General features: G+C 49.3%; 1 protein-coding gene across 2 annotated transcripts in view; it reads left to right on the forward strand.

Annotated features, from left to right (window-relative positions):
- The window catches only part of MED15 (mediator complex subunit 15), a 723,364-nt gene that overhangs the window by 660,840 nt on the left and 35,099 nt on the right, over positions 1-27,425 (forward strand). The gene's annotated exons all lie outside the window — the stretch shown is intronic.

Genomic DNA, 27,425 nt, shown 5'->3' on the forward strand with positions numbered 1-27,425 from the left:
AGTCATGGCTGGTTACTGAGTTGCTTGTTTTCACTGCCCTCCCGGGGAAACTTCTCCACGGTCCATCCAGATCACTAAACCACCACTACCCCTCAGAATCTCATGCCCTTGATTTGATATTTCCAAGCACACCATATTTCTGCGAACTTGTTTAGACAGGCCCGAGCCTTGTAGACTTGTTCTTCCGCTCTCATTCACTAGTCCATGTTGACTTCCCAGTCCATGTTGACTTCCCAGTCCCCCACACTCGGAACCCTGGCACTGCTCAATTTCTGGACCACATTGCATCTGCCCCGCTTTATAGCTACATTTAAGAATAGCTAGGTGTATTTGTCCAGTGATTAGTTGCCCCAGATTCCAAGCATTTTTAATTTAGGCATGATAATAATAATCTTTATTCGGCAGTAATCACAGCCATAAAAAAAACCTCAGTTAAAATCAGCATCAAGTACATTTGTTAAGTCATCCAGGTGTACAAAATCGTGGATTGTCTTTGGCTTCCGTACAATTCTATTAAAATGGGTCCATAAAAATGCACATGCAAAAAGTAAAAACTTAAAAATTCATTAAAATCAGATGTGCAAAAACACAGAAGTCCCTCTAAAAAATAAATCATATCTTGAATTTCTTGACTCGAATACTGCTCTAAAAAAATTTGTAGTGATAAAAAGCGTTCGAAAATTTGACATTAATTGTTAGTGTTAAAGTGCAACACTTGCCTGCTTAAACCCCATTTCTTTTAGGTAGGATTTGCGATACAGAAGCCTAGGATAGGTATAATAGTTGCATAAAAATACAAAATGTAGGGTATCCTGTGGAGACCTGTTCATGCAGCCCCAGGGCCCTCTAGCTTCTAAACGCAAAACAAAACCTGAAGGGGATGCCAATAGATGATGTAACATATTTAGTCTAAAACGGGTGATTAGAAATCTATCATAGGCACTGGTTAATATGGAGAGATAAGTCTCGAATCCTGTACTGACTTAACTAGGACGAATCCTCTCGCCATGGATTTTCTAAATTCCATACTCTCACGATCTACCATGGCCTTTTTAAGAAACGGGTCTTTGACCAGATTTTTGTCTTGTTTCCTTTGACCATATTTTCTTAAAATATCGGTTCTTCCCATTGCCGATAAAGTTTCCTTTACTAATATTAACCACAGAATTTAAGAGCATTGTCAAGTGAAAGGCAATCCCGGATTACAGCCTGGTTAAAGGATGCCTCTTCGTTATACCATACAGTCACCCAGCACAACAGGCGCTTAACAGCGACTAGGTCAGATATATGCATAGTGCCTAGTTCATCATGTACAGTGTAGGACGGAGTGCCCTGAGGGACTCTCAGCATCCGCCTTAAAAATTTGTTTTGCACAATCTGAATTTTTTCAACCCCCATGTACCCGCAGACATCACCTCTATTCAAAACGCTAGAGGTACAGAAGGACTGATAACATTTTAAAATCACCCCTGGGGACCATGTAACTGTTTTGTGTGCGTAATTAGCAATTTTTCCCCAGAGATTTTTTCGTATCCCTTAGCTTCCCTTTTTCTGAAATTTCCGATTTAATTTATCATCAAACACAATGCCCAGGTAAGAAAATGATGGGACCTTAGCTATACTATGTGAATCTGCCTAGTACGTTTTTGATGTGGACCCTCCATCACAAATGATTTAGTAAAATTAGGGGACAAGTCCAACTCATTCATAAAGGAGACAGACCCGTCTATTAGGACTTGCAACGTCTGGGGTGTACGCTCTAAGAGAACAGCTTCATCCGCGTACAACAAAACGGGCACTGGTCTCCTGTCTATTCTTGGTATATCTGTATGTAAAGATGTCAGGGCAGATTCTAAACCATTTATATATAGCGTGAAAAGCAAAGGAGCAAGGATACACCCTTGGCGCACCCCTCTCATGCAAATAAAATTGTCAGTAAGTCCTCCTTCTTTAGTGTACCTAACTTTAGCATTGGTGTCAGTATAGAGGGTCATTAAAACATTTATGTTTGCAGGCTCAACTCCCAGCTCCCCCAATATCATCCACAGTTTGTTCCTGTTCACTCGATCGAATGCTGCAGTCAGGTCCATAAAGCCCCAAAAAAGTGGTCCCTCCTAGGCAATCGTATATTTAGAGATTAAAAGATAAAGGTTCAGACACTGGTCTCCTGTAGATTTACCTATACGAAAGCCAAATTGCACCGCTGATAAAATTTTATTATTATCTGCCCACTCAGCAAGCCTGTTTAATAACACCCTCCCCAGAACCTTCACCGCCGAGTCAATAAGAGAGATGGGCCGATAACAATAGGGGTTATCCCTAGCTTCCTTTTTTTAAATTGGCACAATTGTGGCAGTGAACCACGAAGTTGGCATAGCTGCAGCATTTATTACCCTTGTCAGAACCGGGGCCCACATCTCAATATTGTTCAGGGACGGGTCTGGAGGGATCCCGTCCGGTCCTGGGTCCTTATTCCGCGACAGGCCCTCTATGCCTAACCTAACCTCATCAAGAAGGAAATTAAAAGGGACTTCACAGGGCAGGTGCTGTGAGTCGTTAATAATTCCTTCTTCATAACCAAAATTGTAAACAGTCTGGAAGTGAGCCTTCCACTGTTCAGCAGTAATATGATGACATAAGTTCGGCATATCTGGTTTGGAAAAACAGGGCCTGTTAAGGACCTTCCATAAAAGAGTGCTTTCTCCTCCGTCCTTGGTGGCCTTTTTATAATTCAGACGACAACTGGCCACCCAGGGTCTATTACAAGGAGACTGTTTCAGGGCCAATTTGAGGTTCCTGTACGCCTTGGAACACTCTGTCAAACCATCTTTGCTTATCCGAATAATTAGAAGCTCCTGGGGCGGTTAACAAACTTGCATCCAAATGAGCAATAACAATAAATGATCGAACTATTTCTTCAGAGGATAACATGTCTAAACACTTTACTATCTCGTGTTGCCGCAATTTAAAAAGTGAGTGATTAAAAGCATTAATATCCACCAGCGACCAACGTAGGCGCTTCCCTTGATCTGTGGCTGCTAGTGTACCAATGTTCCTACCATCTGGCGCTACCTGAATACCCTGCATCACAAGTGACAAGACCAGCGGGTTGTGGTCACTAAAAAGCTGCATAACTTTTTTTTTTTAAAGATATATGTAGCATTCCAAGAATGGAGAAACAAAATACAATCAATAGTTGTTGCACAACCTCTCTCTTTATTAAATGGCGGCTGAATGCAGTTTGGGCATTTAGGCACTTTATCAATTGTCAATATTAGCCCAAACATATCTAAGATTGCTTTTATGTTTGCGATCATCTAAAGAATGCTCCATATGCAGGCCTTCAATTTCCATGCTTATATGGGTAGATTTCGCGAAGACTGACCTATATTAGGGCATAAGTAGCAATTAAAATCTCCTAACATAATGTTCTCCTGGGGGAGCTCATTCTCTGTTGTGTTTCCATAAGGCCGCTTAGCTCTGTCAAACTAGAGCGGTTCTGCTTTTTTCTTTTGGTGTTATAAAAATTAATTACTGTTAGCCTCATCGCTCTCCGTACCACTAATTTGAGGCCTTGTGCCACTTTAGAATCCCATTTCACCAGTTTCACAGACCTCCCTCCCCCCAAGCCTAAGGTATATGAAAATAACTAATCCTCCATTCTCTGCTCGACATGGAGCTTACTGCAGGAACGAAAAAATGCCTTGTATCCTTCAATGAAGAATTTATTAACCACTTCCCATGTCTCCTGGATGCAGGTAATATTAAATGCTCTAATAAATTGGATCAACCCAGCATCTTCAAATTTGGAGGCTAAGCCAGGAGATGACATTTAGGTCTCCCTCATGTTCGTGCTCAAAGGATGTGTGACATGCAGTGGCTTCCACCTAGAGATCTTTTGTACTAATGGGGTTAGGGCATCTATCAGGTTGTCCTTCCTTTTCACATAACTCTTGCTCGCTGGACTTAATTTCACATGTTGATAATTTAGCGGGCGTTGTGAGAAAGTGCCATCTTTCTTGCATGGTATGCCCCCACTTTTTGCTGAATGTACTTTGAGTGTGCCCTGGACTCCTGCCAATCAGGTGCCCAGGGCCTATGTTCCTTTCCTAAACAAAAACCTCCAAATTGACAAACCCTGGCCACATGTCAGCCCCTGGTAAATGGTACCCTAGGTACCCAGGGCCTTGTGACCAGGGAAGGCCTCTAAGGGCTGCAGCACTCATTGTGCCACCCTTAGACGCCCTGTACCCTAACACACACACACTGCCCTGGCAGGCTGAGTGTCTGGGTACAAGACAAAACAAAGTCGACATGACACACATCCCTGTGTGCCATGCCCACCACCTACACTGTCCTGGCATACATCAGCCACCCCTCTAGCTGGGTGCCCTATGCCAGTGGTGTGGGCACAGGAGCATGAGCCCTGTGTCCCTACGGTACCCAGGCCCATTCCTGGGCACTGTAAGTGCAGTGCTGCCATTTAAGAGTATATGGTGCTGAGAGCTCGTCAAACACGAACTCCACAGCACCATAATGGCAACACTGAAGACTGGGAAGTTTGGTATCAAACTTCTCAGCACATTAAACCCACACTGATGCCAGTGTGGGAATTAATGTACCAAGCACCACAGAGGGCATCTTTGAGATGCCCCCTAAAACCTAACCTACAATCCACGTCTGGTCTGAGTGGCTGCCACACAGCAGACATGTTGCTGGACCCCTGGGTAGGAGAGTCCCTGCTCTCCTGGGCCTGCAACAATGCACATCCTGGGCGAGGTACTAGGTCACCTCCCCCAGGATGGACAGGGGGAAGCTTCAAAGGCATGCCGCCTCTGTGAGCTTCCCCAGGCCACTTGCAACCCCCACTCTGGCGGGAAGCCTGGCCGGAAACCCCAAATAAGGACAGGGGATGTGCCAGCCTGCCAACCCCACCGCTCAGGTGGGGGAGGCGAGGTGAAGCACATCTCCGGGCACTCGCCATCTTGAAGATGGGAGGCCCTACCCAATCGGGACTAGGCCCCCCTCCCACAGGAGAGTGGCAGAATAGGGGGTGTACCCACCCCAGGACAGGGACCCATTGGTCCCTGCCCTTTACCTACCTGTAACGCCCCTAAATCTAGTATTTAGGGGCACCCTGAACCTTCCTTCCACAGATTCCAGATTCCGAAATACAAAGAAGAGCAAGAAGAAAGAAGACCTACCCTGCAGCTGCTAAGAAGAGAAAGACACCAACTGCTTTGGCCCCAGCCCTGCCGGCCTGTCGACCCTCGAACCTGCTCCTGCTACAACCCGGCACCTCTTGTGGCCAGCAACCTCACAAACCCCAGAGGACCTGGCTACCTTTTGGCTCTAAGCACCTGGGACTCCCATGAGCAGAGGCTCTGCTCAAACTCAGCATCTTATCCCTGGCATCAGCCCGGAACCGCGAACCCTGCACACTCTGCACCCGCCAAGCCTGGCCTGTGCCGGAGTGAACAAACACCACGAGGACGACCCCCCGGCGACTGTGACCCAGAGTCCTGCACCCAAGGACTTCCCTCGATGCTCATGACGACGCCTGCAGCCTCAAAACCAGGTATCCCCCCCCCCCCCCCCCCCCCCCCAACTGCAATCAACAGAGGGTAAGATTTCCCGACACCAAAAGGCACCCCTGTACCCGGCGCCCTGCGGCCCCCTGTGCCCAACTCCTGGGTACCTTCCTATCCTCCAACTACCCAACTTGCCTCTCGGAGTGGTGGTGGCACCTGAAGAATCTTCGTCCCTGAGCTTGCAGTCTTTTTCTAAACCGGAGCTTTCCCATTGAAATCAATTGAGCACCCGAGGGCTCAAAAGCACCCTGCACCCAGCCGCCCGAGTGGCCCTGGCGGTGTAACTTTTGCACCTATCTACTTCCCCATTTGCCCTGAGCAAGTGACCAGGAGCCCAGCTCCCACAGCCGCATGGCCTGCTAGTCCGCAGCCACCAACCAAGGCCCCCCTGCCTCCTATAGGATAACATTGGGCCTAACGCACTCTGCACCCGGCTGCCCCTGTGCCGCTGAGGGTGTAACAACTGTACCTACCTGACCCTGGGAGACCCCTGGGTCTGTGCCCAGAACCTTAACTTTGCCAGTCGAGTACTTACCTTAAAGCCGATAACTCAATTTTCTCCATAGGGTAACATTGACTGGTTTCGTCTGAAATTTCTTCCAAGTGTGGAGTTTTCAAAACTTAAAATATTCACCAAAAATCAGCCGAGTAACGAAAACGAAAATACTCACCTGCTATTAGGTGAGCTCCTAGTGCTGGATCTTGGTGACCAGCACTGACCCTGAAAAATATTCACAACCGTACTTACCAGTAACCCAATTTTCTTCCATAGGAAATCATTAACTGTTTTTCTGTGAAGTTTCTTCTGTCGGTTTTTGCAAATTTCAAATATACTTTAAAAATCGTATAAATTGTGAAAATGTAATTACTTACCTGTTTTGGATGGAGGTCCCAGTACTGAGTCTAGGCACCCAGTACTGTATTACAAAAGTAACGAGAACATACTATACCTGCAACTTGAATTTTCTTCCATAGGGAATCATTGACTGTTTTCTATGAAATATTTTCTAAGTGTCAACTTTTAAAATAGCAAAATATTGCCTAAAAATCATAACAGTAACTAAGTCGACTTTTATCACTTGTTTCTAAGAACTGACCCAGGACTGAATCTAGGATCCAGTCCTGGAATTACAAAAGTAACCCTGAAAGTAATCTATTGTAAATAACTTAAAACTTCCATGGAACTCAATGCATTTTTGTGTTTGAAATTGTGTTGCCTCTTGCAACAACCTGTAACTTTCTACAAAAGCCAATTGCTTATTGCAAAAGTATTTATCTAAAGCATCTCATTCTGAGAAAGTATATTTTGATACCTATTGTTGGTTCTAAAATAAAAAAGCATGTATTTTTTATATATAAACCATTGGCCTAGAGTTCAGTTATTGAGTGTGTGAGACCATTTGCTGACTGTGTGTGCAACAAATGCTTTACACTGTCCTCTGATACTGCGGTACTGCTCGACCAAGCTACCACTTTAGAGAGTAAGGTTATATCTAACTTTAGCCTCTGCCAAACCTCTGGGGACTGTGGACTCTGTACACACTGTACCTATTTGGGAACAGTATATACAGAGCCACTTTCTCACCGGCGTAACCTGCACTATGTTATTGCAATCACCCGCCTTATGTCAGTCTAAAGCATTAAGATCTGACAGGGGGGCTAAAGTATTAGATGTGGCCTCTATCTCTCCCCCGCCCCCCATATTCCCCAACCCCCTCCGGTACAGACACTCCCTCCCAGGGCTAGAACCGGACTATTATTTACAGCATAGGCTGGTGGTCTATAACAAAATCCCAGTGGAGATGGCTTAATGCCAGAAGCATAAAAAGGAAACTGGGCAGAATGTCTCGGGATGTTGCGTTCAAGTTCAGGAGATCTAAATGAGATGATGACACAGTCTCCCTCAAATGTTTTCGTAGAACTGCCAATCCAAGAAACCCTCCTTGCCATCAAAATTTGGCTGTGATGTGACACATTGAAACTGCTGTGTTTACTTAGCCAATGTGTCACTTTGTTAATTAATTTATTCATGGGTTCCTCGCTGTGAGTACTTAACCCAGGGACCACCGTCAAAACCACAGTATAGGGGCAGCAAGCAGGGGGAAGATCAATGACTGGTAATCTGTTTTTAATAAATTACTTTTCCATGGGTGTCTCACGCACCCTTGGCAAAGTGTGCCAGTCACCAAAATCCCTATTCTCACCCCTAAAGTCCCCCATGTCTGATCAGTTTGTTATTACATATTCCTCCCCTCTTCTTTGGGGCTCATTTTGCTTCTTAGTTCTTCGCAGCCTCTTAATAGCTGGAGAGCCCCTTGGCGCCACTCCTTGTTTGGCCACTGGTGTCGCCCTGCCCCCATTGCCAGTAGTACCAGGAGGGCCAGGGGGAGGTATACTGGGATTCTCTGCGGGGGCTGGTAGTGGAGGTTTTAAAACATGTATCACAGGAACCCGAGTTTCCTGGATGTTTGGGGGTTGCGTATTTGAAATTTCATTAGCTGCAGACTCCCCAGACAAGGACGGCAGTCAGGACCCAAAGACAGTCTCCTCTATGCTCATCAATCTCCTTTGAGATGGCCCCCGCCGCTTTTGCCGAAAAAGAGTCAATAGTGGCTTTCTTGTTGCAGTGGGGTGGATTGTCAATAAGTGCCGCTATCCTTTTCGCCATAACGATCTACTCACAAATGACCACCAAGTATGGAAAAATACAGGGGGTCAGGCCACTGATTTGGAGGTGGGCGGCAATATATATTCACTGTTACCGCACTCTCCAAAGGCAAAATACTTTTCTTGCTACCAACCAAACGAAGCCTGCCAAGAGAGGGGGCCCAGCCCGGGTGCATACGGGCCCGCTCTTGGCCCGGACTTCGGCACAGTGGAAGCCCTGACCATTACTTGATGGCACCCCCGGGTGTGTGTTCAGTGACGCTTGGAAGCAGATGTCTCTGGGCCCTGTAGTCTGAACAGCCCCCACCTCCAATGCCAGAACAAGCGTATTCACCTATGCAGGCACTGTGCAAGCCCCGCTGCTATGCTGTTATCACTGCGTCGTTGACAGCACCTTCCATCACCAGCCGCAGCAGATCAGAGGGGGGGGTAGGGCATCACTTCTCTCCTCTTTCCCCTGGTGCTGCGCGAGGTGCTCCTTCCTTTCCCCGCTTTGAGGCCCAAATGCCACTTGACCGCAAGGCAGGCCCCAGTCTCCTGCTGACTCTCTTACTACTTTTACCTCACGAGCTCCGCCCAAGCTCGCTATGTCGGCATTCTTGTGTCTCCTGGGTGCCGCCTTCCATGTACGGGGGTAGATCCGCAGGCCGCTGGGTGTGTTCTCGTAGAGGTGGCTCCTGCGCTTCAGTGTTTCCGCGCGGCCTCCTTGCAACAACGGCCCAGACGGTAGTGAGGCAGCTAGCGTCCAACCATACCAGTAACCAATGCAATGGAAATTTAGGAATGAAATCCAATGGGGTTTCTATGACCTCGGACAGCCTTGTCTCGACGCCCATCCATAAGGTTCTCAGCCTGGGAAACTCCCATATTGTTTGTAGTAATGTGCCCCGGTGTGTGCATCCCCTTGAGCATCTGTTGGACGGGCATATACTCGTAGCAAAAAGCTGCATCCTTGTGAAATACACCCTATGTAGTATCTTGAGCTAGATATGCCTAAAGGTTGCCCATATCGCTACCTCGCCAGGATAGCAGCATGCCTCCTCCTCCCCCCCCCCCCCCCCCCTCCAATCATCTTCCAGTCTGCCAAGATCCCCCTCCCATCTGTCTTTAAGGACTGAGTGGCAGGGTGCTATTAGCTAGCAGTGTGTTATAAACTGCTGATATGGCTTGCCTGTAAAGTGTTTACATACCACCCTAAACTCTAGGGGTCTCAACTCTGCAACCTTCTCGTGGGGCCTATACATGATGTAGGTATCTGATTTGCTCTTAGTGCAAACATTGACTCCCTGCCAAGTCACACTTAGTCTGAAGTACCTCAAAGGGGATCGGGCCCCATGTAGTTCAGACGTGTTCCAGCTTTCGAAATCCCCAGGCGGTCCCATTTTTTCTCACCTGGACCCCTTCCAGTGGCACCAATGCTTCAGAGTCCCAGAGAGGCGTTTCCAAAGTAAGGATGGCCTGCCATTCATTATGTTTTGTGGCTCTTCTCCAGACCCTGATTAGCATGGCTGTGGGGGAAGGCAACAATGTCAATTTCCCCTTACCATATAACTGCCTATTCTAGCTCCCCAACTCCATCTGCTGCCAAGGCGGACTCCCTCTGCTCTGCGAACAACCTATCATTGATGACTACAAGCTGAGTCGCCCAGTAATTTAGATGGAGGTCCGGGAGGGCAATTCCTCCATCAAAAACCTTCCTAGCAAGTACTAGCGGCGTTATTCTGGGAGCTCAATCATCCAACAGTAGCAGCCTAGTCATTGCCCCACTTATTTGAAAAATCTGTCCGTAATCTCAAGGGAATTCTGCAAGGCGTACAGAAATTTGGGTAAGTATATAATTTTGTAGAGCACTGCACTCCTTAGGTGGGACAACGGTGGTCTACGCCCACGGCCCTCATGTAGCAACTCAGCAGCCTGCTCAGTTATCATAGAAGAGCTGGGGGTCCCTGGTCCCGTAGATACCCACATATCTGAACCCAGCTCCTCGATGAAAACCGAGCAGCACCACGTCTCCCTGAGATGCCATACCACCAGCAGGCAGAAACAAGCTTTGTTCCAGTTTACATGTAACCCGGAAAAACAGTCAAAGATATTAAAGATCTCCTGTATTCTCTTAATGTTGTTTCTGGCTCAGCTAAATATAGGAGGACATCATCTACATTCGAGACCACACCCTCCCACTCTTGTTCCCAGCGGAGTCCATGCACCAGGGCTTCTCTGCGTATCCAGCTTGCTATTGGTTCTTTGGCTATTGCGAAAAGGAAAGGGGGGCAGCTCTGTCTCGTCCTCCTCTCCAGGGCAAACTCTGCTGAGAGCATGCTGTTGACCCCGACACGGGCTGCGATGCAGGTTTACAATAGTCGAACACAAGACCGAAAGGACGAGCCAAAGCTGATCCTCTCCAATAGGACCATGCGGGAGGGCCACTCTAAAGAGTCAAACGCCTTGGCGGCGTCCAATGCCAGCAGCGTTGCAGGCTCCCACCGACGTTCCTCCTTGGCTAAACAGCCAAAAAGGCCTCTCAGGTTCAGCCTGGTGGACCTGTAGGGCATAAAGCCGATTGGTCCAGGGCCACAATGGTGTCTATCACTGGCGACTGGTGATTAGCCAGGACCTTAAATAGGATGTTGAGATCAGGCTGTATGAGGAACATAGTTCAGGGGGCTTGTCCCGCTTGTGGATTAAGACTATATCTGTCTGTCCATGGTCGCTAGGCAGCACCCCTGAGACGTAGCCTCATTGTACATAGTGTGAAGTGGTTTCACAACCTGCTATTTCACACCTTGAAAGAATGTCACGGGCAAACCATATGGGCTCGGTGACTTCCTCGCTTTCACCTGCGCCAGGGCCTCTACTATCTCCACCTCCTGCAAATCCCCTTCTAGGGATTTCACTGACCATTTTTCCAATTTCGCTATCGGAATATCACAGAGGAAGGCATCCAGCTCTCCGGATTGGCCTGTTTTCCAGTGCAGGGTGTAAATATCTGCTAAATGTTAAGCGAAGGCACACACTTTCTCCGGGGCTGTCTCCACTGTCATTCCCCTGCCCCCCAGCTCCCCCGCAACACTCCCCTATCAGTATTCTTGGCACCCACCGCCAGCCTCCTCTCCCCTTGCCAACCATGCCAGCAGCTTCCCTGCCTTATTCCTCACTTGATAAAATGTGTGTTTGTCTCTGAATAGGGACCTGGCTTCCTATTGAACCAATCCATGGTATTCTACCCTCGCTGCTTCAATACGAGCGGCTAACTTCTCCTTGGGGTGGGCCACGTATTGGGCCTCTCATACTGACAGCTTTACCTCCCACTACCTGCAGGCTTCCTCTTCTTGGCAAGGGATATCAGTGGCCCACATATCACCGTTTTATAGGCCTCTCACATAATTCCTAAGGTTACTATCCCTTAAAGTATGCCTCTGTGCCCTCCTGCGTAGTGTTTTGAGGGCCACTCCGTTAGGACTGATAGATCTAGTCTCCACCCCGGGCCTGCAATCGCAATGGGGCCAGTCCCTTGCATAATCGGTGATCTGAGGCACCCTGGGGGAGATACCTCACTTTCCTACACCTACGCTGGGACCCTGATTGCAATGTGTTAGCCACAAAAGAGTATTGCCTTTCCCAGTGATGGATAACTCGCAATGGATCCTCCAGCCCCAGGGCCACCATGAAGCTGCTCAACCTAGCACCCTCCCTGGATCTTTCATTGCCCCCTCCCCCACACTCGCCCCCAACCAACCTGTCCAATTCTCTCCCCCCCCCCCCCCCCCTCCCCCCGCCCAGAGTGTAAGGTTAAGATCAAAGCCCACCACCAGCAGTGCCTTGAGGATTTTATTGATCCATCCCAACATCTTATCTAGGCCAAGCGATGGGAGGCCCAGCACAAAGTACCAGTATGCCACATATAACTTATCCCCCTGCCATGTGCCTCCCGTGGACACATAGTAGCCCTGGGGAGCCTGCCACATCTTGGTCACCAGGTACAAGAGGGATTTGCGGGCACATTTACAGGTGCCATATGAGCCTGCATGGGCAACCAAAGTGTATCAACCCTTAGCCAGGAAGCTGCAGTTGCCCAGTAGGTGGGTCTCCTGTAACAGGACAATGTCAGGCATGTGCCTGACCAAACATTTTCATACCATTCCCTGCTTGAGGTAGTCACCCATGCCATTCCATTCCAGTATAGGGTGGACACGCCCTGGTTAGAACCCCTAGACAATTTTTTCTGCCATCATGGGGGTTGATCACTGGTGGCATCGGATCCCACACTCCATCTCCAGATACTACATCGCTGTCTCCCGATTCAGAAGAGTCCATAACCAAGGTGGACCATTTCTTGGTGGACCAAGGGTGACCCTTCTTCACCACCTGATCCACCTTCGAGCGCTCGATCCGGGCCTGGTCCTTTGTAGGAATCCCTCTACCTCTCCGCCAGGCAGAGCGGCTGGATCTCTGCTATCGCCACTCCTTGCCGCGGTTACGGTCAGCCAATCCTGACACACGGTGCCCCTTTGCTCCAACCAGCCCCAGACCTCAGCAGCTGAAGCAAAGAAGAATGACTCCCCTTCTATAGATATGGGCAGTTTCGTGGGGAAGAGAAGGGCATTCTTCAGATTCAGGCCTCTCGGATGCTGTTTCACCTTTAGGAAGTCACTCTCTGGCTTTGGAGCGCTGTGGTGTAGTCGGGATAGATGTTAACAGGATTGCCTGCAATCTGCCAAGGCTCCGTTTCTCGTGCCTCCTGTAGAATGTGGTCCCAGTCTCTGAGGTTGAATAGTCTAGCAATTATCGGCCTTGGTGGTGCTCCCGGTATGGTCGGCCTCCCTGGGACTCTATGCACTCACTCCACAGTGTACATATTGGAGGTCTAACCACCGAACACCTTCTCCAGCAACCACTGTTCCACGTACAATTCCATACCAGGGCCCTCCGTGTGTTCCAGGACCCCAAAAATATGCATGTTTCGCTTGGAGCGTCCCACAGCCTGATCCATGCTGGCTGTCAGCCTGGTAAGTTCTGACTGCATTCATGGAAATGTTGCAGCGTGATCCATGACTAGCTGCGCTATCTCAGTTAAGGATCGTTCTGCATCAACCACCTACTCAGCCACATCCTGGGCCCCTCTTGATTTTCAGTTCCAGTGCCACTTTTGTGTCGCGGGTTGCCACCAAGATTCTGTCAGTGTACCGCCTGTGGCATTCCACCACCAGTCTGCTCATCCTTGCCCACCATCAGACCTTGTGTCCCAGCTGCATCTTGCCTTGCTTTGGGCACAGCATTCCCATCAAACAGTCTCTGTCTTGGGAGACCTAGTCCAACACGGTGTAGGCGAAGTCGACAGCCCGGCACAAAGTAGTTTCCGGTTTGGACTTCGAAGTGCAGAGTATTGTTAGTCCTGGGTTTTAATGGTAGGGTGAGATATTTGTACAATATAGAGACTTCTAGCCGCAGATTTCTTGCCTTTGTATTATCCCCAGGCGTCGGAACGATGGAAATGTTTTGTGAGCAGTAACCCTGCGTGCCTGCAAGTGGCATCATTCAACTCCCCCTGGCTTCGTCTAAGCTGGAAGTGCTCGGTGCCTATATGTAGGAAGTTGGCTCTGTATATACTATTCCAAAGTGAGGTATAGTGTGCACAGAGTCCAGTGGAACCCTAAAGGTATGCAGAGGTAAAGTTAGATAACACCTTACACTCTATTTGTGGTAGTGTGGTCGAGCAGTAAGGCTTTATCAGAGGACAGTGTTAAGCATTTGTTGTACACACTCAGTCAGCAAACGGTTTCACACACTCAAGACTGAACTTCAGACCAATTGTTTTTGTACAAAAATAATATTTTAGTTATCTTATTTTTCTAGAACCAAGCAAGCCTGGCACAGGTAAGCAATACATACTTTACAGTAGTAATGCAGTTTACAGTTTGAATTGCAATTGTATATGTATAGTACATATACTTTGTATAGGCTTTTTAGTAACCTTACAGGTAAGTTACTTTTGAGATTACTTTTCTTACACAGTGCAGTGTACCTGGATACTGCACTGGGAGATTTCCTGTAAACAGGCAAGTAAAAGCGTTTAGGTTATTTGGTTACAGTTTTAAAGCTTTTCATAGATTTACCAACTCCACACTTAAAAACTTTTCACAGAAAAACAGTCAATGTTATCCTATGGAGGAAAATAGTGTTATCGGTTTAAGGGTAAGCATTTGGTTGTGGGAGTTGGTGTTCTGGGGGTAGACTCAGGGGTCCTTCAGGGTCAGGAATGCACTCTCGTTACACCCTCAGCGGCACTAGGGCGACCGGGTGCAGAGTTCTGAGGCCCAATGTTATCCGTTTGAGGATAGGGGGCCTCCGGTTGGTGGCTGCTGACAAGCAGGCCACTTGGTTGTGGGACCAAAGCTCCTGGACTTTCGCTCAGGGCAAATGGGGAAACAAAGTAGCACCAAAGGTACACCCTCTGTGGTTGACAAAGGCACTGCAGGCTCGGGGACGAAGGTCTTCTGGGTGCGACCACCACTTCAAGAGGGAGTTTGGGATGTTGGGGGTTGGCTAGGCACAGTTGGTTGGGCCACCCAAGGCCGTGAGGTGTCTGGTGCAGGGGTGCCTTTTAGGGTCGGATATTCTTAACAGCACCTGGTCATGGTTGGGGGACCCTTCCAGATTTAGGCTGAAGGCATCGGCTGGAGGCTTGAGGTAGGTCAGAGATCACTGGATCTTGGGATAGGATCGCCGGAGAGACCTCCTCGTGGTGTTTACCCACTCGAGCTCAGGCCGTGGACGCGGGTGCAGAGTGGGGCGGATTTGCGGTTTCCCGCGGTTCAGAGGTTGGAGATAAACAAATCCGGTGTTAAGGGGAGACATAGCCTTAGGGATGGAAGGCAGGCAGGTCCTCCGGGTTTCTCGAGGTTCCTGGCTGCAGGACACACCGGGATTTCGCAGGAGCAGGTTCGAGGTGGAGACTGGTCGGTAGGGCTGGGGTCAAGTCAGTAGGCATTTTCCTCTTGTTAGCTTCAGCACAGCTGTACGGTCCTTCTTCTTGTGGTTTCTTGTCTGAGGAAGCAAGGTTCAGTAGTGCCCCTAAATACTAGATTTAGGGGCTTTACAGGTAGGTAAAAGGTAGGGACCAATGGGTCTCTTCCCTGGGGTGGGTACGCCCCCTATAATGCCACCCTCCAGTGGAAGGGGTGCATATGCCTTTCCCTGGTTGGCTGTGCCCCCCCATCTGCAAGATGATGGGGACTGGGAGTTGTGCTTCACCTCGCCTCCCCCACCTGAGGGGTGGAGTGGGCACACCTCTCTTTTTCATTTGTTTTTCCTGCCGGCTCTCCTGCCCACAGTGGGGGTCAGAACTAGTGGGGACCAGTTGCTGAAAGCATACGTGGCCTGGGGAGGCTCACAAAGCCGGCATGCCTTTGAAACTTCCCCTTCGTGGTCCCTGCCCATCCTGGGGGAGAAGCCTTAGCACCTCGTCCCAGGATGTGCATTGTTTCAGGCCCCCGAGAGCAGCAGGGTCTCGACCCAGGGGTCCAGAAACATGTCTGGTGGTGGCAGCTGAAAGCAGCCACTCGGTGTGGACACTAGTGGTAGGTCGTTTTTCATTAAATCCCACACTGGCATCAGTGTGGGATTTAATGTTTAATGGTTTAATGTGCTGAGAAGTTTGATACCAAACTTCTCAGTTTTCAGTGTAGCCATTATGGTGTTGTGGAGTTCGTAATGACAAACTCCCAGCACCATATACTCCTAATGGCAGCACTACACTTACAATGTCTAAGAATGGACTTGGACACTGTAGGGTAACAGGGCTCATGCACCTGTACCCTCACCACTGGTATAGTGCACCCAGCTAGAGGGGTGACTGATCTATGCCAGGGCAGTGTTGTAGGCATGGCACACAGGGATGTGTGCCATGTCGACTCTTCACTTCTGCTCAAAGACAAGCAGCCTGCAAAGGCAGTGTGAGAGTATAAAGGTACAAAACCTCTAAAGGTGGCTCAATAAGTGCTGCTGCCCTTAGAGGCCTTCCCTGGTCATAATGACCTGGGTACTTGTGGTACCATTTACCAGGGCCTGACCTGTGGCCATGGATGCCGATTGAGTTTTGGTTTCAATGTAGTTTTAGGGAAAGAACATAGGCGCTGAGTGCCTGATTAGCAGGAGCCCAGCGCACACTCAGTCAAAGCACATCAGCAGTTCAGCAAAAAGAGGGGACATCCCTGCAGAAAGAGGGCACTTTCTCACACTAAATAGGCGCCACCCCAGCATACTGGCGTCAGTTCTTTTCTTTCTGCACCAATCAGATCATATCTGAAGTGAGCTACCCCCTAGTCACTTTTGACTATCGTTTTTTTGGATTTTGTCAGTCATTTGAGAGAATCTTCTCCTGTGGCAGGAATGTCATCTAGGAAGGCCGGCTTCAAGCCCTGCGGAACTCCTCACCCATTGATGTCAGTGACGGACCCGCACCTTGTTTGCCGCTGGTGTCTTGAGTGTGACCATGACGTGAAAAGCTGCGTCAACTGTTGCGCAATGAATCCGAAGGCCTTGGGGGAGTGGTCCCTCAGGCTCTTGGCAGCTTGAATTGTGACGGTCTCGATCCCGGTCGAAAAGAACGTCTCTGTATTAGTCGTGGAGCCCAAGATCTTTGTTGTACTCCAAGTCGTCTGGTAAATCCAACCACAAGAAGAAGAGTAAGAAGTCGAAGATATCTTCGACTTCGCCGAATTCGTCGCTGATGAGATGAGGGTTCATCAACATTCTAGGCCTGGCTCAGTGATTGATCTTGCGCCTGGTCCGGCTCCTCACCTCCCTGAGTTTCTCGGAGCTAGAGGGTCCCCCGCTCAACTTCAGGAGTGTTAAGAGGTCATGTGCCACATATGCGAGTAGCCACTTCCTGCGGGCACGCCTTCGGGACCTGCGGGTTCGGGAGGGGCCTTACTGGATTCAAGCTGGTGGCTGCAGTGCCATTCGGGCCCCTGGATCCATGGATGGATCAGGACCGGTGTCTGTCATACCACCTTGACATTCCCCTGCGCCATTCCCGATGCCAACGCTCCTGGCGCTGCTGTCCCTATTTTGATCTCCAACACAGCCAGCGGGGCGTCATCCGACTTGGCACCGCTTGGAGACATGCATTCCACGCTAAAGCCTGAGCCCTGTTCTTATGGGCTAGGACTCAGGGAGGACTGGACCCTGAAGAATACGAGCCTTTCAGTCCAACCATGGACTGGTGTGAGGACGTGGCAGAAGCCATTTGGCTGGGCACTTCTCCAGATACTGGCATGTTTTTTCCCCCTACCGTGGCTCCAGAGGATGGAGCGTCCTTTGCAGTGGTGGCGAAGGGCGGCCGAGGTCCTGGACCTTAGCCTGCCCTCTGTGGCAGTCAAGACTAACATCTTGACAGAGGTGCTTCAGCCGGAAGTGGCCCCCTCAGAACCACTTCTCCAATTTAATCAAGCCTTTACAGATGTCCTGCTTGGGACCTGGTCAAAGTCCAGCACAGGGGCTTCTGTGAACAGGACGATTGGTCGTTGCCTCCGCCGCAGTCCAGGGGACCCCACTTTCCTCACACAACACCCTACCCCAGAGAGCTTGGTGGTCTAAGCCTCTGCCTACAATGCAAATCCTGGCACATTCCCTACTGGTTAGGGGTCCGAAGAGGCTGGACTTGTTAGGGAAGATGTTTTCTTCCGCCAGCCTGGCACTGCGTTCGGTGAACACTGTGTGCCTTTTGGTTTATTAAACTCGTGCTCTATGGGATTCAGTTGCGTAGGTGCTACCCGTGGTTCCGGAGAAGGCCCAGACCATACTCGCCCAGGCTGTTGCTGATAGTTTCCTCGACTGGGGCAGGAGAACTACACATGCACTACAGTTCGTCCAATGCCAATCTGTTGAAAATACCAGCATTCAGACGTGTCTCGAAGGGAGGAAAATCTCTTGCAGTAATAGGCTCTAAGGCATGGAACAAACTCCTAAACCAGCTCCGCCAGAACCAATCCGAGACTCTTTTCAGGAAAGCCCTAAAGACTTGGATTTTTTCAACATCTGACGCTATGTGCAGAACTCTCATCTAATGCCTTTCCCTCACTTATCGCAGCCACCCAGTATGCTTCCAACTTCGGTTTCCGCTCAGTGCCATGATGCTCCTCGGACTGATAGTAGCGCTCTTCAAGGTTTCAATTACATTTGTAGCATTTTAGGGTATGTCCAAGCGTCGCTTACGAACGTGCTCTTTGATGGCTACCATATCTTCAGACGTGGCAGATTCAGCACTGGAGTACTTTAAGGACAGCAGGTCTTCAGCCAGGTCCTTGGGCTTTTCCATGGAGTTTTGCCATCCCCAATCTGCCTTTCACTACATTTGTGGCCACTGAAGGGGCTTCCAGCCTGGTCTATACCCTCCCAGCCACAATGGCAAGCAAGCTTATCAGCCTCTGCATGGCCGAGGGGGTGTGGCGCCTACAGACCCAATGGGTTGGCAACCAGAGGTCAGGCCAGTCCAATTCACCACCCAGCAGCCGTAGCCTCCAAACCCTTATAGTCTGTCCTCTTACCATCATGGGCACTCAGCGGGAGTTAGGATATGCCATCACCTGCCCCACTAGAGGTCTGTAACATCAGACCAATGGCTTCTCCTAATTGTCCAGAGGGGATATTCCCTCCTCTTCACGTCTACTCCACCTTTGCCACCTGCTTGCAACAGGCTGACGGAGGACCATCTCTCCTTGCTCTGCCCGGAAGTGACTTCTCTCTTGACCAAAGGAGCTATTGTGAGGGTGATGATGCCAGAAGTAGGGCCTGGTTGCTATTCCTGCTACTTTCTGGAGCCCAAGAAGGATGGAGACCTTGGTATCCTAGACTTGCACCCTCTCAATTTCTTTCTCAAGAAGTTCAAAATACTCACGCTCGCTTAAATCCTGTCTGCCCTAGACCCAAGAGACTGGATGGTAGCGTTGGCTCCATCCTGCCTTTCCACAGGTGTTAACCTGCAGTTCACGGTGGGCCATGAGCACTTTCAGTTCACTGTGCTCCCTTTTTACCCATCCAGCACCCCTCTGTGGTTGCAGCTCATCAGCGAAGATCAGGGGTGCCATTCTTCCCCTATCTCAACAGCAGGCTGTTGAAGGCAGGTAGTTGTCTTCCACCTCCAGACTACAGCACACCTCCTGTGTTCGCTGGGCTTCGCTATGAACGTGTCTCAGTCAAACCTAACTTCCTCTCAGATGCTCCATTTCATCAGAGCTGTTCTGGACGTGGTGCAGTTTCAGGCCTATCGTCCCGAATGGTGAGTTTGAGATATTCAGGCTATGATACCGATGTTTCAACCTCTATATCTGAGACTGGCTATGAGGCTGCTGGGCCTCATGGCCTTCTGCATCCTGCTTGCGACACATGCCCGCTGGCATATGCGGGCTCTGCAATGCGACCTAACGTTTCAGTGGGCATAGCATCAAGTCAATCTCTCCAACATTGTCCAGATCTCGGATGCCACTGCTAAAGATCTGCCATGGTGGCTAACGAACCACAATCTGTTCAGCGGCAGACCCCTCTCCCTTCCCCAACCAGATCTGTCATTGGTGACAGATGCGTCACTCCTGGGATGGGGTGGCCATCTGGGAGAGGTGGAGATCGGAGCCTCTGGTCTCCGGTAGAATCCGGACTCCACATCATCCTTCTGAGTTCCGGGCGCTCCAGCTGGCATTAAAAGCCTTTCAACCCTTCTCAAGAGAAGGCTAGTGCAGGTATTCACGGACAACCTCAGCCATGTGGTACTGCAACAAACCGGGTGAGATGAGGTTTTATAGACCCTTGGACCCTTTGTCAAGAGCCACTCGTTTCAGGACATGGCTGGAACGTTGGGGCTTATCCCTGGTGGTTCAACATCTGGCGGGCTTTCTGAATGCCAGGTTAGACAAATTACTGTTTAGTGGCTAACAAGTGGCATCTCCGTTCCGAGGTGGTGCAAGGTTTCTTGGTGAGAGCCTTGGTTAGATCTGTTAGTCATTGCTCAGAGCGCGCAATGTCAGCAGTACTGCATGCTGGAGTTTGTAAGGCTCCTCTCGCTCAGAGATGCTTTTCACCTCTATTGGAGCTCAGGCCTCCTGTATGCCTTTCTGTCCATACCAATCCTGCTCAAAGTTCTCAAGAAGATCAGGAACGACCGGGCACAAGTCATACTTGTGGATTCAGACTAGACTTGGAGAGTTTGGTATACTGAGCTGTTGTGCATGGCCATCAGTTCTCCCATTAGTCTGCTCCTTCGGCAGGATCTTCTGTCACAACAGCAGGGGAGGGTTCTCCACCCGAACCTGTCAACGCTCTACCTTTGTGCATAGAGATTGAGTGGCGACAGTTGACACCTTTCAGTGGCATTGTGTACAGAAAAACAGATTTGACCCCCCTTTCTCCTGTACCTCTATATATCATTTCCCTTGACCAGTAGGGCTCTGCTCTGGGCACCTTAAAGGGCTACCTTTCTGCAGTTGCCGAACTAGCCATCCCTCTTCAAATCCCCTATTGTACGTAGGTTCTTGAAAGGTTTGCAACATATATTTCCTCCTTCTCCCTTCATCATGCCTCAGTGGGACCTTAATCTAGGTCCTGACTTTTCTGATGTGCGCTCCCTTTGAGCCCTTGCACAACTGTCCTCTCAGGTTTCTTACCATCAGGATGGCCTTCTTGGTGACAATAACATCTGCCCCAGAGGGTCAGTGAGCTTCTGGTTTTGTCATACAAGCCTCCATACTTGAACATCTACCCAGACAAGCTTGTTCTACAAACTAGAGCTTCCTTTCTGCCTAAAGTCGTCATTCCCTTTCATGTAGGCCAGTTCATCACGGTCTACATTTTACACTCTGCCATGTCCCTCTAAAAAAGAGAAGGAACTTCACTGACTGGACCCAAAATAAGCGTCGTTCTTCCTTGACCGCACAAAGGCGTCCAACCCTTTGTGGGGTATATCTGAGCAAAGAAGCGAAAGACCGTGCAGAAGCGGACCATCTCCCGATGGATCATGGGCTGTGCAGAAGCGGACCATCTCCCGATGGATCATGCTCTGCATTAAAAAGCAGCTCCCTGAGGGCTTGCATGCTCTGTCGACCATAGCCAAGTCTGCGACCACTGCATTAGCACACAGAGTCCCAGTCCTAGACATCTGCCAGACAACAATGTGGGCCTCTCTGCACACGTTCAAAAAGCACTATTGTCTGGACAGTCAGGCCCATCGGGACGGGCACTTTGCCCGTTTGGTCTTGCAGGACTTTTAGCTGTGAAATAGTTTCGCAGACCCACCTCCGGGAACGTATTGCTTGCTTGGGTATCTATTCTAAGGTAAGGAATCTTTGCCCAGAAGTCTCTATCAGATGAACTAGCTACTTACCTTTGGGAATGCCTTATGTGGTATCGACTCTATCTAGCCTTAGATTCCTTACTTACTGACCAACCCATCCTCCCTGCTTTGGGGGCAGCTTTCTAGGGACAGGATTTTGCCCTTTTCAGGGCCCTAGTTTTTCACACCAGTAGTCAGTGACTTTGTGGCTCCGTGCTGCTGGTGTGGAAATATCGCAAAATTAAACTGACGCGGCACGGTGCCTATATAGGCACTGCACACATCACTTCCAGTGCCGACAGCACCGATGATGCGACACACAGCCGTCCGACTAAGCCTACCAGCGCACAGAGGTACTGCTCATGAAAATTTTCAGATCCAGTTTGGCTCCAGGGCATAATTCTAAGGTAAGTATAGGATGCTGGCTTTCTATATAATGTGCCAAAATGAGATACACTGCAGAAAGTCAGGCAACCCTTATTGATTTACAGGGGCTTGCTCGAACAATCCCAAAAGGCTCTAGTTTGTGGTAGTGTGGTCTAGCAACTTTAGGCTTATCAGAGGGGAGTGTTTAGCATTTGTTGCACACACAGAGTCAATAAATGAAACACACACTCAAGAAGTTGCACCATGATCATCGGAATCAGGTAAGTGTTTTGAGTTATCTTTTTTTACAGAAAAACCTGTCAAATTTGAGGGATGAGCCTTGAAAGCAGTTATGTTATCCTATGGGAGAAACATACACTGCATAGGTATACTTACAAACAGTTATTAGGGTTGATCTCTTGGACTTAAGGTGCTTAGGGGTCTGGGAGGAATGCCTGGGAACCCCCTTTGGCGAAGGAGTGTGGGAATATTGCTGTGCACAGGCTAAAGAGTTGTCGTCCAATTACAGACTGCGATTGATTCACTTCAAATTCATTCACAGACGGTATAGAGCCCCTGTTTGGATGCACAAAGCAGGTCTGAGGGATGACACATGTTGAGTGCATTGCAGGGCGCCGGACGCCTCTTTCTTGCATTTGGCGTGTGAGTGCCCCGAGATCATGTCATACTGGGGGAATATATTTGACACCCTGGATGAAGTGACAGGGAGCAGATGTAAGCGTATCCCCCTGACTGCCCTGCTGGGTTATGTGCGTGATGTGCCCTCTGAAAATCGAAGCTCATAGCTATGCTTCTACTGCTTGCTAAAAGGAGAGGTGCGATATGCTGGGGCAGAAGGCGGAAACCCTGGGTTGCTGACTGGCAAAGAGACGCTGCATTCTGCCACAACCAGCTATCGGAATTTTGGGAATGACTGCCTGCGCAGGCGTGCCCCAAAAATATCTGGGAACTGCTGCAAAGTTACCTTGCTGCTGGGCAGCCCGACCCAGTAGTGGCCCCTGTGGTTGCCATCAGCGCGGGAGCTGACTGAATGCTTCTTGCGGAAAGGGCATATTGCTGATCGCCCCACATTAGAAGGCCAGAGAGACCCCCTCCCTCTATTTTCCTTCCTATTTTTCTTCTTATGCTTGTTTCGTGATTACGTTTTCTTTATAGAACTACTTTGTGGGCTATTCAAATGCAGATAATCTATGCCTGACCTGGCTACTGCACGACCTTGTCTGGATGAATGGTCACTAGGTTCATATGTTATGCTGGACTGGCTATACATACAACATGAAATCATCTTGTATGAAGACATTGCATTTGATATATTGCTCCTCTCTGCACCGCCCATCCCTCCGGATGGGGGGGGGGGGGGGGGGGGCGGAGATAGATGAGTATTGTACCTGCTGTTGATCTTTGAATAAAAATGTAGTTAAAAAAAAAAAGTGCTTGGGGGCCAAGGTCCATAGAACCAGCAGCAGTTTGTTTTCTTCTGCCCTGGTGTGCTTGGGTGCAGAGGTACTGGTCATGATGGTACCTCGAGCGCCACACCATAAAGCCGGTTGAGAAACCTGTAACAAGAAAACAGCTGCAAGTGGGTGCTTGGGGACAAGTCTGGCAGAACCCAAAGGTGTGTGGGGGGATTGTCTAAGAATGGGACCTTGGACTTCATAAAAGGGGCTGGTAATCTTGCCATTCCATACGTACGCAAGGATCTTGTATTCAAGGTGGAAAATTGTTTTCGCCAGAACAATAGTAAGGTCTCACTGACCACAGCCAGCTCCTTGGTTGGATGCATGCGAATTGGGGAGAAAGATGGGACGCCAGGTATGGAATTAATTTGTGATATGGGGCATGGCCACATCGGGTGATAAAAACAGTTTCAGGCTCCTGTCCCGGAACGTTAACGAGATACGGGACAACCTTAAAAAGAGGAATTATATTGCAATTTCTTAAACATCATGCCCCTGAGGTGGTACTGCTTCAGGAAACGCACTTGGTAGGTAACGTGCAAGGCTTTAGCGAGATGGGGGTTACCAATTGGTGGTACACTCAGGGTTTACCACAGGTTCGTTAGGAGTAGGTATCATGAAGAAACTATCTTTCCCAATGACGATAGAGCACACATACACCAATACCTAGGGTAGATATGCTGCGGTGTCGGGAAACTGGGAGGGTGAAGCACTGACCATAGTATTGATGTATTTACCAGCATGACTGCAGGAGGAGGCATTTAGAGACCTAGAGAAAGTGATACTAGCGTTCCCCATTGGAAAATTGGTAGTAGGGGAAGATCTTAACTCAGTGGTGTCAGGGAGGTTGGATCGATACCTCCCCCCGGAGATATAGCACAATCGCAGCTGATACTCCCACACTTCCTAGACACAATGGGACTAGAGGATTCATCATCCTACACAATATACATTTCACTCAGGGGCCCATAATAGTCTCTCTCGGATCGATTATATTCTTACGCCGGCAGACCAGGTAAGGTATGTCAAGGAAATCCGACACCTAGCAAGGGACATATCTGATCATTCTCTAATATGGGTACAAGTGGAAATCGAAAAAGGAAGTGGGACAAGAATAGCTAAACCCCTGGCACCTCCGAAATCCGAAGATTAAAGTGAAGATCACTCCAGGAAATAGACCATTATTTTAGGGAGAATGAGGGATTGGTAGAATTAGCTCCGATCCTCTGGGAAGCCTTCAAAACGGTAATAAGGGGCCACGCTGTATCCCAGATAGCAGGAGTAAAGAAGGAAAAGAATGCAGGTCTACTCAGATTGGAAGAGGAGATACTGAAACTTTAGGGTGAAGTCACTACGACAGAAGGGTGAGACAAAACACACATTCTTAACTTGAAGAAAGAGGAGTAAGGAGCGAGGCGAGAGACATGGCAAAATTATTGCAAAGGTACAAGTTGGGGCGAATATATGAACATGGGGAAAATGTTGGCCTGGCTTGACAGGAGAGAAATGGCGCGCCGGCTTGTCACAGAGCTACTAGTAGACTCTGGGGACAATCTCACTGATACGCAGGAAATTGCGGACAAATTCGCCAAGTACTATGAACTAATATATACATCCAAGATCACTAGGCAGGAAAGCGAAGTGAAAGAGTTACTGTCCGAAATGCATCTACCAGTGAAAACGGAGGAAGCCAGAGAACTGCTAGATAATGGCCTAACACAGGAAGATATAGCGCAGGCCATACAAATGCAACAGGCAGGGAAAGCAATGGGACCGAATGGCCTTCCGATCGAGCTCTACAAGTTACGACCTGCTAGACTAGCCCCCACCTCAATAAAATGTATGAGGAAAGCCTTGAGAAAGGGCACCTTTCGCAGGACCAGAGGGTAGTTAATCTGGTAGTGATATATAAGGATGGAAAACCCAAGAATAAATGCTAGTCCTACCGACCTATATCAGTGTTGAATGCAGCGGCCAAAATATTGGCAAAATTTCTGACCACCTGACTGGTCTGGGTTATTTCTGTGATAGCCTAGGCAATCAAGGAGTAATAACACTAATAAAATGTGTGTCTAAATTAAAAATAACAAGTTCATCAAGTGTGATCAATGAAATATAAACAGTGAAGAAACATTTATTCTTAAGAAAATATATAAATGTATTCATATATGGAGTATGAATAACATTAAAACACAATTATTATTCTGAATGCAAATACATAATGGTCATAAGTTAATTTTTACATAAAGAGTAGATATTTCTGTGGCAAAGCTATTTGTATATCTTTACATAAAAAAATAAATTTTTCTGTGGCAAGACTGTTTGTATATCGACGCGCGTTTCGGCGTAGTGAGCGCCTTCGTCAGGAAAGAGCCACAATTCCTGTATATCAAAATCAGGTAATATGAGGTTCAGTGGATGATGCGGTGCTGGTGTCCTTGGATGCAACAATGGCATTTGATACCATTGAGTGGACATATCTCTTTGCCGTACTGGAAAAACTTGGGTTCGGTCCAAAATGTATCCGCTGGATAAGACTCCTATTGCGGACCCCCTCGCACAGGTATTGGTCAATAACAAAACGTCAGCCATTTTTAATCTTTACAGGGGGACGCGACAGGGCTGCCCTTTGTCCCTGCTTCTATTTGCGTTAACGTTAGAGCCCTTAGCTCACTGGATCCGAAAAGATCCTATAATTCAGGGATTGCGATGGGCGGAGGAATGGGAAGATCGTATCTCACTTTATGCAGAGGACATCTTGTTGTACCTGGCCTCTCCTGGGATATCGCTGCACAGGGTCCTCAATATATTAATTAATTTGGGTACTTAATCCGGTTATAACATTAATTGGTCAAAAAGGTTTATATATGTATTGATCTGAAAGAAACACGTTAGTTAGATTCCTCACCTTAGAATATCCCCAGGCGTCAGACTGGATCCAGAAGATTTTTCGTCAGCAATACCCCTTGCGCGTCGCTAGGCGTCGTCTGCGGCTCCGTGTCCGTCATCGGCGTCGTGCGCCGGAATGACGTCGTCGGAGTACTTAGACGCCGCCCTCGCGCGCTGACGTCAGTTCTTCTTTTTTCCGCGCCAGTAAGCGCAGATCCGGGAGAGCTACCCCTTTTAGTCTTTTTTGACTAAGTTTTTTGATCCTTTTTGATCTGTCTCGACTCCGGTGCCGGTAGGATGCCTGGTTTCAAAGCCTGTGCTGACTGTAACCGCTTGATGTCGGTTACGGATTATCACCGCCGGTGCCTTTACTGCTTGGGCCTCGACCACGAAGCGGAGTCGTGTTCGGACTGCAAGGCCCTGACCTCGAAGGCTAGACGGGAGCGGCCCCGTAAGCTCCTCGAGATTCGCCACTCGGCTCTGCGCCCCTCTCGATCCCGGTCCAGGAGGAGGTCCAAGGATCGATCGCGGAGCCGCAGCCGACGTCATCATCGCTCGTCTGGCTCCAAGTCTTCGGATAAGTCGAAGCACTCAAAGAAGTCCAAGAGGCGACACCGCTCTTCGGACTCCCCTCGCCGGTCGCGCGACTCGGCCGAGGGTCAGGGTGGTTCCACCCCGGCGGCTCCAGCGGAGCCGCAGGCGCCACGCAAGTCCCCATACCCGCCGGTCCCTGGGACTGACGCGACGGGCAACCTTGCATGCCGGCGGCTCCGGCCCAGTCGCCGGCTCCGGCCACGACGCCGCAGGTTCCCGAGGGACTCACCCCCGAGTCCCCGCCGACGCCGGTCGACCTAGTCACGCCTCCTCCGCCGGCGTCGACACCGGTTCCACCTCCGACGCCGGCTCTGCTCGGCGTCGAGCCCCAGTTCAGCCCTGCTCCGGATCCGGCGCCGTTGCGGCGTCGATGGACGCCGCGTACGGCGCCGTTAGAGACACATTATGTCTATCGTCCGGCTCCGCTCCTTCCTCTTGTTTACCAGGAATCGGATGACGGGGGTGACTGGGAGGGGTCCGAGGATCCTATGGCCGTTCAGGCTCAGCTGTCACAGGACT

The sequence above is a fragment of the Triturus cristatus genome, chromosome 11 (assembly GCF_964204655.1).
Source record: "Triturus cristatus chromosome 11, aTriCri1.1, whole genome shotgun sequence".
NCBI lineage: Eukaryota > Metazoa > Chordata > Amphibia > Caudata > Salamandridae > Triturus > Triturus cristatus.